This window comes from Pristiophorus japonicus, chromosome 8, assembly GCF_044704955.1.
Source record: "Pristiophorus japonicus isolate sPriJap1 chromosome 8, sPriJap1.hap1, whole genome shotgun sequence".
Lineage (NCBI taxonomy): Eukaryota > Metazoa > Chordata > Chondrichthyes > Pristiophoridae > Pristiophorus > Pristiophorus japonicus.
Window position 1 is genome coordinate 132,928,121 of NC_091984.1, and position 12,359 is coordinate 132,940,479.

Here is a 12,359-nt window from a genome sequence, read left to right on the forward strand (position 1 = left end):
GATGAACCATAAAACCGAGGCCCCATCCGCCCTCAAAGGTGGATGTAAAAGATCCCATGGCACTAATTCGAAGAAGAGCAGGGGAGTTATCCCCGATGCCCTGGCCAATATTCATCCCTCAATCAACATCACCAAAAAAGACTTTCTGGCCATTTATTGCACTACTGTTCGTGGGAGCTTGCTGTGCACAAATTGGCTGTCGCATTTCCCCAAATTACAACAGTGACTACAAACCAAAAGTGCTTAGATGGCTGTAAAGCGCTTTGGGACATCCTAAGGTGGGAAAAGGCACTATATCAATGCAAGTATTTAAAAACATTTCTTTAATGCACCCTTATGAATATCGAATAACTCAGGGCTGACCACAAATGTGGTGTCCTTGGTCTCTGTAGCTCGTTACCATTCCACACAGCCCATTTGCCCACCAAGCCATCACGATCACAGCAACAAAAAAGTGAAGGTTTCAATCCCTCACGTTAGGCACTGAGCGAAGGCATCATCCAGATCTTAACAACGCTCTAACTGTCCTGCTGTGAGGATGCCGTGACCCCATTACTTACAGTCCACAGCTTAGCACTGAGTGAGGCATTGTTAAGAATATTAAGGCAGAAATTCAATTACTTCAGGCACACAAAAAAACATCTTTTCCATTTCCTTGCTGGAGATTCAGCGTTTCTAAAATATGAATACTGTCTAACACACAAGAGAAAATTCTGAGTAGAATACTAATAAAATCAACATGGGCCACGGGCACCCTTGGGACAGGTTCCAGGAATTCCCCTTTGAGTTTTCGGGATAAGTGAATGGCCTCCCATTAAATGTGGGCCAAATCCAAACTACTTAAAAAAAGAATGCACCACTCCAGACTGGCTGATCTCCAACTCTCCACTGCACGAAAAGTAACAAATCACAGTTTATCCCAGCCCAAGTTCTTCTCTTGACTGAAGGTTTTTATGCAGAAGCGAGCCTCCTGGAGCAAGCCTCGGTTTTCAGCCTGGGTCTAGTGGGTCAACTTAGACTCACAATTCTTTTGTCGCTGAATCAAATTAAAAATGTTTTTTTTTGTCAAAAGCATAATCTGTTAGGAGGATACTTCGACAGGGCGAGATGAAGTAGGGTGGAAGGAGGCTCATGTGGAGCATAAACACGTGGAACTGTTGAGCCACCTATTTCCACTTCTGCAACATCACCCATCCCCGCCCTTGCCTCAGCTCATCCGCTGCTGAAACCCTCATCCATGTCTTTCTTACCTCTAGACTTGACTATTCCAACGCACTCCTGGCCGGCCTCCCACATTCTACCCACATGTAAACTTGAGCTCATCCAAAAGTCGGCTACCTCTTTGACCAAACTTTTGGTCACCTGCCTTAATTTCTCCTTATGTGGCTCATGTTTGTCTTAAAATACTCCTGTGAAGTACCTTGAGACGTTTCACTACGTTGCAGCTGAAAGTGCGGCCACCGATGGTTGAACAGATATAATCAGGGACGATCAAAAGGGCAGAATTAGAGGAGCGCAGATATCTCAGGGGGTTGTGAGGCTGAAGGAGATTACAGAGATAGGGAGGGCGAGGCCATGGAGGGATTTGTAAACAAGGTTGAGAATTTTGAAATCGAGGTGTTGCTTAACCGGGGTCCAATGTAGGTCAGTGAGCACAGGGGTGATGGGTGAACGGGACTTGCAGCCGAGTTTTGGATCACTTCTAGTTTAGGTAGGATAGAATGTGGGAGGCCAGCCAGGATTGCGTTGGAATAGTCAAGTCTTGAGATAAACAAAGGCATGGATGAGGGCTTCAGCAGCGGATGAGCTGAGGCAAGGGCAGAGATGGGTGATGTTATGGAGGTGGAAATAGGCAGTCTTAGTTACGCTGCGTATGTATGGTCGGAAGCTCATTTCAGGGTCAAATATGACACCAAGATTGTGAACAGTCTGGTTCAGCCTCGAACAGATGTTGGGGAGAGGGATGGAGTCAGGGGCTAGGGAACGGAGTTTGTGGTGAGGGATCGAAAACAATGACTTTGATCTTCCCATTATTTAATCAGAGGAAATTTCTGCTCATCCAGAACTGGTAGTCAGACATGCAGCCTGACAATTTAGAGACCGTGGAGGGGTCGAGGGAAGTGGTAGTGAGGTAGAGCTGGGTGTCATCATCGTATGTGTGGAAACCCATCATCATAGGCAGTCTCTCAGGGTCGAGGATGACTTGCTTCCGCACTAAAAATGAGTTCTCAGGTAACTGATTAACTCATTTTAAACAGTGGAAGATGCCTGTGCGTGAATTCTTTTAACGTGGGGTGGCCGTTGCACACCAGCCACACAATGTGGAAACACGCTGTGTTTTCAGATGACGTCGCCAAGGGGCAACATGTAGATGACAAATAGGAGGGGGCCAAGGATAGATCCTTGGGGGGACACCAGAGGTAACAATGCGGGAGCCGTTGCAGGTGATTCTCTGGCGAGTGCAGTCCCACCCAGCTGGACGATGGTGGAGAGGCGTTGGAGGAGGATGGAGTGGTCAACCGTGTCAAAGGCTGCAGACAAGGCGAGAACGACGAGGAGGGATAGTGTCACAGTGTCATTTGTGATTTTGGTGAGAGCGGGGCAGAAATCTGACTGGAAGGATTCAAGCATGGAGCCCAGCGGCTCGCATGTGAAACACTAGCATTGCGTCAGGATGGGTCACCATTCGGGCTGGGGCGGGGGGGAAGAGTCCCACTGCGGCTGGTTAACGAATGTCCTTTCGGGAAGGAATTCTGCCGTCCTCGCCTGGCCTGGCCTAGCCTATATGTGTCCCCAGACCTACAGCAATGTGGTTGACTCTGACATGGCCTAGCAAGCCACTGAGTTGTACCAATGTCACGATGGGAGTACCTGCACCACATGGACTGCAACGGTTCAAGAAGGCGGCTCACCACCACATTCTCAAAGGCAACTAGGGATGGGCAACAAATGCTGGCCATGCCAGCGACGCCCACATCCCATGAATTAATTTTTTAAAAGCTGATCTCAGCGGGGGCAGGGGCAACGAGAGAGGTACCGTGGCTAGTTTCAGTGCCCCTCTAGTTAAGGGCACTGTCCCTACACCGCGTCACTACTCAGTGACCCCGCTACTGGAGGTGCGTGGCGTCCACACTGCACGAGGACATTATCCACCATGGCTGCAATACCCTCTTGGTTGAACACCTGCTGATACTCACTGTCTAGACTCACACATGAATACTATTCATTTGGGCAAGGTACCAGAGAATTGTGGCAATGATTGCTCTATGTTAGGTATAACAACACCTACATTTATATCGCCACCCTCCCCCCCCCACCGCCCCACCCCCTGTCCCTGTATTGAAACACTTCTGTTTTATACTTTTATCACTTGTCTTATCCTCTTACCCATGTCCTCATAAAAAAAACAGCTGCCATTACCCTAGGACATCAGAGTAAGGGGTCGCCCATTTAAAACGGAAATGAGGAGGAATTTCTTCTCTCAGGATCATGAATCTTTGGAATTCTCTACCCTAGAGAGCTGTGGAGGCTGGGTCATTGAATATATTTAAGGTGGAGATAGGCAGATTTTTGAACGATAAGGGAGTCAAGGGTTATGGGGAGCGGGTAGGGAAGTGGAGTTGAGGCCAGGATCAGATCAGCCATAATCTTATTCAATAGCGGAGAAGGCTCGATGGGCCATATGGCCTACTCCTGCTCCTATTTCTTATGTTCTTATGTACCGTCTCTGCCTGTACGAAGAAGGAATTCACAGCAGAAAATATATATAGAAACATAGAAATTTACAGCACAAGAGGCAGCCATTTCAGCCCATCATGTCCACGCAGGCCGACAAAGAGCCACACGGCCCTTGGTCAGCAGCCCTAAAGGTTACATATAAACCTATGAACAATGACGGGAAGGCAAAGAGCATCCAGCCCAACCAGTCCACCTTACCACAACTGCGACAACCCTTATACTAAAACATTCTACACTTCACCCCAACCGGAGCCATGCGATCTCCTGGGAGAGACAAAAACCAGATAAAAACCCAGGCCAATTTAAGGAGAAAAAATCTGGTAAATTTCCTCTCTGACCCATCCAGGCGATCGAAACTAGTCCAGGGGATCACCCTGGCCGTATTCTATTCCCTGCAGTACTTACCATTATATCTGCTCCGTCCAACGAAAGATCATCCAGTCTAATCCCAATTACCAGCTCTTGGTCCGTAACCCTGCAGGTTACTGCACTTTAAGTGTCCTTCCAACCATCTCTTAAAAGTGGTGAGGGTTTCTACAATCCACCACTCGTCCAGGCAGCGAGTTCCAAATCCCCACAACCCTCTGCATAAAGAAGACACCCCCCCCCCTCAAATCCCCTCCAAACCTTCCACCAACCACCTTAAAACTATGCCCCCTCATAATAGACCCCTCCACCAATGGAAAAAGACCCTTACTATCCACTATGTCCAGGCGCCTCAATATTTTGTAAAGCCCAATGAGGTCTCCTTTCAACCTCCTCTGTTCCAATGAGAACAAACCCAGCCTATCCAATCTGTCCTCATAATTAAGATTCTCCATTCCAGGCAGCATCCTAGTAAACCTCCTCTGCACCCTCTCTAGTGTAATCACGTCCTTCCTATAATACAGCAACCAGAACTGCACGCAGTACTCCAGCTGTGGCCTAACGAAAGTATTATACAATTTAAGCATAACCTCCCTGCTCTTATATTCTATGCCTCAGCCAATAAAGGCAAGCATTCCGTATGCCTTCTTAACCACCTTATCCACCTGGCCTGTTACTTTCAGAGATCTGTGGACAAGCACTCCAAGGTCCCTTTGTTCATCTATACTATCAAGTGGCCTACCGCTTAATGTGTATACCCTTTCCTTATTAGCCCTCTCAAAGTGCATCACCTCACACTTCTCTGAATTAAATTCCATTTGCCACTGCTCTGCCCACCTGACCTCCTGCAGCCCATGACTTTCCTCTTCATTATCAACCACACAGCCAATTTTAGTGTCGTCTGCAAACTTCTTAATCATACTCCCTATATTCAAATCTAAATCGTTGATATATACCACAAAAAGCAAGGGTCCCGGTACTGAACCCTGCGGAACCCCACTGGAAACATCCTTCCAGTCACAAAAACATCCATCGATCATTACCCTTTGCTTCCTACCTCTAAGCCAACTTTGGATCCAACTTGCCACTTTGCCCTGTATCCCACGGGCTTTAACCTTCATGACCAGTCTACCATCTGGGACCTTATCAAAAGCTTTGCTAAAGTCCATATATACTACATCGTACACAGTACCCTCATCGACCCTCTTGGTTACCTCCTCAAAAAATGCAATCAGGTTAGTCAGACACGATCTTCCCTTAACAAATCCGTGCTGACTGTCCCTAATTAATCCTTGCCTTTCCAAATCATGTGTGTTTTAAGCTGTCTCCGCACCCCCCCCCCCCCCCGACCCCCGCCGAGACCCTCACATTTCCTGAGTCCATATTGCATCAAGATATAACATGATGCCAGTTACTGACCCTGCCTTCTGTTAACCTCACTCTGCTATCGGGAAGTGAGCCACCTCTCAGCTCAGATACTCATCCCAGCTGCAGCAAGTGGATGTAAGGGGCAGGCAGTCCTCCAAACCACCGTTATAATCGCCAAGGCTTCACTTGCGATTGCACTCCTCTTAATTTGTTTTCTGAAATTTGAAAAAATAAAACTTCTGCACCGGGTTTTACAGAAGGTGCGGGTCAGCGGAACATGCATCTTTGCACAGCGCAAGTCCGAAGAGATTGGGAGCGTCTCCGATCTTTGGCTTGGTCCTGGAATTCATCCTGCGGTCTTGAGAATAGAGCAAGCTGATTTCCAATTGCCAAGTGTGTGACGTGCCAAGAATGCAGTGGGATCGTCTCTCTCCCCCAAGGAATGAAGCGAGAGTCTCCTCTGCTTCTTGCCCCCACTCCCGTTTGAAAGCCTGTGTTTATGGGCACCCATGTGTAAAGGAGGTCAGGCGTGGCTGTGTTGCCACTGTGGTGGAATAGTCAGCTGACACCCGGCGCCCAGGCCCACATGTGAAAAATGGTGAGTCAGCTGTGGCTCAGTGGGTCGCCCTCTTGCGCCCATGAGTCAGAAGGTTGTGGGTTCAAGCCCCACTCCAGGAACTTAAACTAGGCTGACACTCCAAGGGAGCGCTGCACTGTCGGAGGTGCCGTCTTTCGGATGAGATGTTAAACCAAGGCCCCGTCTGCTCTCTTGACTGGGCGTATAAGACCCCATGGCACTATTTCGAAGAAGAGCAGGAGAGTTCTCCCCACTGCCCCGAGCAATATTTATCCCTCAAACAACATCACTAAAACAGATTATCTGGTCATTATCACATTGCTGTTTGTGGGAGCTTGCTGTGCGCAAGTTAATTGCTACGTTTCCCACATTGCAACAGCGACTATACTTCAAAAAGTACTTCATTGGCTGTAAAGCGGTTTGAGAATCCTGAGTTCGTGAAAGGTGCTATATAAATGCAATTTCCTGCTTTCTATGGTTGCTGGAGCACAGAAACATAGAAAATAGGTGCAGGAGCAGGCCATTCTGCCCTTCGAGCCTGCACCACCATTCAATAAGATCATGGCTAATCATTCACCTCAGTACCCCTTTCCTGCTTTCTCGCCATACACCTTCAACCCTTTAACCGTAAGGGCCATATCTAACTCCCTCTTGAATATATCCAACGAACTGGCATCAACAACTCTCTGCGGTAGAAAATTCCACAGATTCACAACTCTCTGAGTGAAGAAGTTTCTCCTCATTTCGATCCTAAATGGCTTAACTCTTATCCTTAGACTGTTTCCCCTGGTTCTAGACTTCCCCAACATCGGGAACATTCTACCTGCATCTAATCTGTCCAGTCCCGTCAGAAGTTTATATGTTTCTAAGAAATCCCCTCTCATCCTTCTAAACTCCAGTGAATACATGCCCAGTTGATCCAGTCTCTCCTCATATGTCAGTCCTGCCATCCCAGGAATCAGTCTGGTGAACCTTCGCTGCACTCCCTCAATAGCAAGAACGTCCTTCCTCAGATTAGGAGACCAAAACGGAACACAATATTCCAGGTGAGGCCTCACCAAGGCCCTGTACAACTGCAGTAAGACCTCCCTGCTCCTATATTCAAATCCCCTAGCTATGAAGGCCAACATACCATTTGCCTTCTTCACCGCCTGCTGTACCTGCATGCCAACTTTCAATGACTGATGTACCATGACACCCAGGTCTTGTTGCATCTCCCCTTTTCCTAATCTGCCGCCATTCAGATAATATTCTGCCATCGTGTTTTTGTCACAAAAGTGGAAAACCTCACATTTATCCACACTATATTGCATCTGCCATGCATTTGTCCACTCACCTAACCTGTTCAAGTCACCCTGCAGCCTCTTCGCATCCTCCTCACAGCTCACACCGTCACCCAGCTTAGTGTCATCTGCAAACTTGGAGATATTACACTCAATTCCTTCATCTAAATCATTGATGTATATTGTAAATAGCTGGGGTCTCAGCACTGAGCCCTGCGGCACCCCACTAGTCACTGCCTACCATTCTGAAAAGGACCCGTTTATCCCGACTCTCTGCTTCCTGTCTGCCAACCAGTTCTCTATCCATGTCAATACATTGCCCCCAATACCATGTGCTTCAATTTTGCACACCAATCTCTTGTGTGGGACCTTGTCAAAAGCCTTTTGAAAGTCCAAATACACCACATCCACTGGTTCTCCCTTGTCCACTCTACTAGGTACATCCTCAAAAAATTCTAAAAGATTTGTCAAGCATGATTATTTCCCTTTCATAAATCCATGCTGACTTGGACCAATCCTGTCACTGCTTTCCAAATGCGCTGCTATTTCATCTTTAATAATCGATTCCAACATTTTCACCAAGGTCTCAGAGAGCATCTATCTGACCACGAGTCATGACTTTGACAAGGGAAGAGAACTACGGGAAAGGCAACAACATGTATTTATATAGCGCCTTTAATGTAGTAAAACGTCCCAAGTCGCTTCACAGGCATGTTAGAAGACAAAACAATAAATTTGACACCGAGCCACATAAGAAGAAATTACGGCAGATGACCAAAAGCTTGGTCAAAGAGGTGTGTTTTAAGGAGCATCTTGAAGGAGGATGGAGAGGTAGAGAGGCGGAGAGGTTTCAGCAGGGAGTTCCAGAGCTTGGGGCCTCGGCAGCTGAAGTCACGGCCATCGATGGTTGAGCGATTATAATCAGGGATGGTCAGGGGGGCAGAATTAGAGGAGCGCAAACATCTTGGAGGGTTGTGAGGCTGAAGGAGATTACAGAGGTAGAGAGGGGCGAGGCCATGGAGGGATCTGTAAACAAGGATGCAAGCAGAGTTCATATTGCTTTACAGTATCACGTAACTTAATATTCTAAGATAATTTGCTAGTAATCTACCCTCTCTGTTTCTGAATTTATAAGTTCTACAGACCACGTCTTGACAGCTGTGTGAAATCTTGCCTTCGACGAGTGTCTTGCCTGGGAGCTAAGTGGACTCCCCAGTTCATTAAGCTGCAGTTTTATATATAATCACAGTCACGGATGATAAAATAACACACAAAGAATAACACTAATAAACTTCCCACAAAAGCACAACAGTCTGCAAAACCCTCCCTTCCCATGTTTTCTGGGAATACTGCCTGTAATTCCTTGTAAATACACAGGATTCCCATCTGTGCTGCTAATGGGCTGGAACACTGGCAAACCATGAAATACTGAGCTCTACACAGAAGCTTCCGTCTATTCCCTGCTCTCGGAATTCTTTGAAAATCAAGGAAAGGGGAGCCGGGGGCTTCCGACTCTACTTTCGCAACTATCAGTGCATTCAAAAGGCATGTCCGACTAATCTGCGATTCCTTCTGAGTCCTTCGGTTACATAAGAACACAAGAAATAGAAGCAGGAGTAGGCCATTTGGCCCCTCAATCCTGCTCCACCATTCAATAAGATCATGGCTGATCTGATCACGGACTCAGCTCCACTTCCCTGCCCACTCCCCATAACCCTTTACTCCCTTACCGCTCAAAAATCTGTATCCCCTCCTTAAATATACTCAATCACCCAGCCTCCACAGCTCTCTGAAGCAGAGAATTCCATAGATTTACAATCCCCTGCGAGAAGAAATTCCTCCTCATCTCAGTTTTAAATGGGTGGCCCCTTATTCTGAGATTATGGCCCTTAGTCTTAGTTTCCCACGAGTGGAAATATCCTCTCTGCATCCACCTTGTCGAGCCCCCTCCTTATCTTATATGTTTCGATAAGATCACCTTTCATTCTTCTGAACTCCAATGAGTATAGGCCCAACCTACTCAACCTATCTTCCTAAGTCAACGCCCTCATCTCTGGAATCAACCAAGTGAACCTTCTCTGAACAGCCTCCAATGCAAGTATATCTTTCTTTAAATACGGAGACCAAAACTATACGCAGTACTCTAGGTGTGGCCTCACCAATACCCTGTACAGTTGTAGCAGGACTTTGCTGCTTTTATATTCCATCCCCCTTACAATAAAGGCCAACATTTCATGTTGGATGCTACGGACAGATAAATAAACTGAGTGGATGGGCAGATTACTGAAAAAAAAATACAACTATTGTAATGTAATAGTAAAATGAAAAAAAAATAACTTGCATTTATATAGCCCCTTTTGTGACCCGGGACGTCTCAAAGCGCCTTAGAGCCAAGCATGTAATTTTGAACTATAGTCACTGTCGTAATGTAGGAAATGTAATAGCCAATGTTTGTACAGCAAGGTCCCGCAAATAGCAATGAAATAAATGACCAGACAATCTGTTTTAGGTGTTGGTTGAGGGATAAATATTGGCCAGGACACCGGGGATAACTCCTCTGCTCTTCTTCGAATAGTGTCGTGAGATCTTTTACGTCCTTTTATGTGAGAGCAGACGGGGTCTTTCAGTTTAGCGTCTCATCCGAAAGACGGAACCTCTGACTGTGCAGCACTCCCTCAGTATCGCACTTAAGTGTAAGCCTAGGTTATGGGCCCAGTGGCAATTTGAACCCACAAACTACTGAATCATAGGCAAGAGTGTTACCATTGATCAACGGCTGACAATAACTTGTTTTAGAATGCTTTTTTTTCTTTAAAGGTCACTGACTTGTTGACATGACCCTCAGAGTAGAAATTCCTCCTCATCTCCGTTTTAAATAGGCGACCCCTTATTCTGAAACTATGTCCCCTAGTTCTAGATTCCTCCACGAGGGGAAACTTCCTCTCTGCATCCACCCTGTCAAGCCCCCTCAGAATCTTATACGTTTCGATATGATCACCTCTCATTCTTCTAAACTCCAATGAGTATAGGCCCAACCTACTCAACCTTTCTTCATAAGACAACCCCTTCATCCCAGGAATCAACCTCGTGAACCTTCTCTGAACTGCCTCCAATGCAAGTATATCCCTCCTTAAATAAGGAGACCAATACTGTATGCAGTACTCCAGGTGTGGTCTCACCAATGTCCTGTACAGTTGTAGCAGGACTTCCCTACTTTTATATGTTTCTTGTATGCTTTGAAATTAAACATGCAATGATGCAAGTCATCACGACACTTACATTCAATCCTCTACTTTCCTTCCAGTGTTGCCTGTATCAAGTAGAATGCAACCAGGGTGCAGAGTCAATGATGCCAAGATTGAAGCTGGCATCTTTGGTCTTCTTTTCCCTCTTAATATCAAGGAATCATTTTCTTTTGAATGGACTGCTAATATTATTGGGGTACAGATTCTGCTTTTCTGCAACATCAATCATCCCTCTATCCAAATGGCATTGCAAAGTGGCCTCTCACAGGGGGGTATTGGAGAGAGTCAGTATTTATGTCAATTAATATTGTCTCCCCGACACGGCACCGCCTTCAGATACTCCTGGTGTAGATTCTCACGGCCACCTTCACAGCACAGATTGTAAGAACGAGCAAAAGAACTTAGATTTATACAGCACCTTTCACGGCCTCATGATGTTCCAAAGTGCTTTGCTTCCAATTAGGTGCTATTTGAAGTGCAGTCACTGTCATAGGAAATGCAGCAGACAATTTGCGCACAGCAAGCTCCCACAAACAGCAATGTGATGAATGACCAGATTATTTGTTTTTAGCGGTGTCAGTTGAGGGATAAATGCTGACCAGGACACCAGGGAAACTCACCTGCTCTTCTTTGACTAGTGCCGTGGGATCTTTTACATCCACCTGAGGGGGCAGACGGGGCCTCAGTTGAACGTCTCATCTTAAAAACAGCACCTCTGACAGTGCAGCGCTCCCTCAGCACTGCACTGGAGTGTCAGCCTAGATTTATGTGCTCAAGTCTCTGGAGTGGGACTTGAACCCACAACCTTCTGACTCAGAAGCAAGGGATCTTTTACCTCCACCGGCGGGGGAAGATGTGGCCTTGGTTTGCATCTCATCCAAAAGACGGCACCTCCGACAGTGCAACACTCAGAGTGTCAGCTGCTGGAGAGGAGCTGGAACCCATGACCTATTGACCCACAGTTAAGAGTGCTACCAACTGAGCCACACCTGACAGCTCAAGTGCCAAATAATTCTACAGGCAGATACATTCCATGTCGTGGGCTCTCCCTTCCCTCTAAGTCTATGCAATAATTTTACTGCTACATGCCTCGTTTGACTGGAAGGAATTGGTCAGGGTGTGGCTCCTACTGCACCAATGCTGTAAATAATACCTGTATCATACATCTGGGCTTGCAGCAGAGCAAAATGGTCTTCACCAGCTATTGGCTTCTCCTCCATCAGCTGCCAAGTCATGACAATTGAGGCTCGTATAGTGAGGAGTGGATCTATATTGATAATATCCTATTAGCAGTACATGGATGGAACTCTTGCTCACTGCACCTGGCATTATAACAGCAGTGACCTCCGTACCTCCGACACCATCCGTCACCTAACTTCTCATATCTCCCAAAAGAAGCTTTCAATCCTCTTCAGTGCAGCTGGCAGTTTCCTTGCCTAATGTGTGTCAGCTATGGCTCAGTGGGTCGCACTCTTTCCTCTGAGTCAGAAGGTTGTGGGTTCAAGTCCCACCCTAGGGACTTGAACACATAAATCTAGGCTGACACTCCAGTGCAATGCTGAGGGAGTGCTACACAGTTGGAGGTGCCATCTTTCGGTTGAGACGTTAAACCGAGGCCCCGTCTGCTCTCTCAGGTGGATGGAAAAGGTCCCACGGCACTGCTCAAAGATGAGCTGGGGTGTCCTGCCCAACATTTAGCCCTCAACCAACACATTGCGCGCAAGTTGGCTGCTGCATTTTTTTTACATTATAACCGTGAGTGGACTTCAAAAGTACTTCATT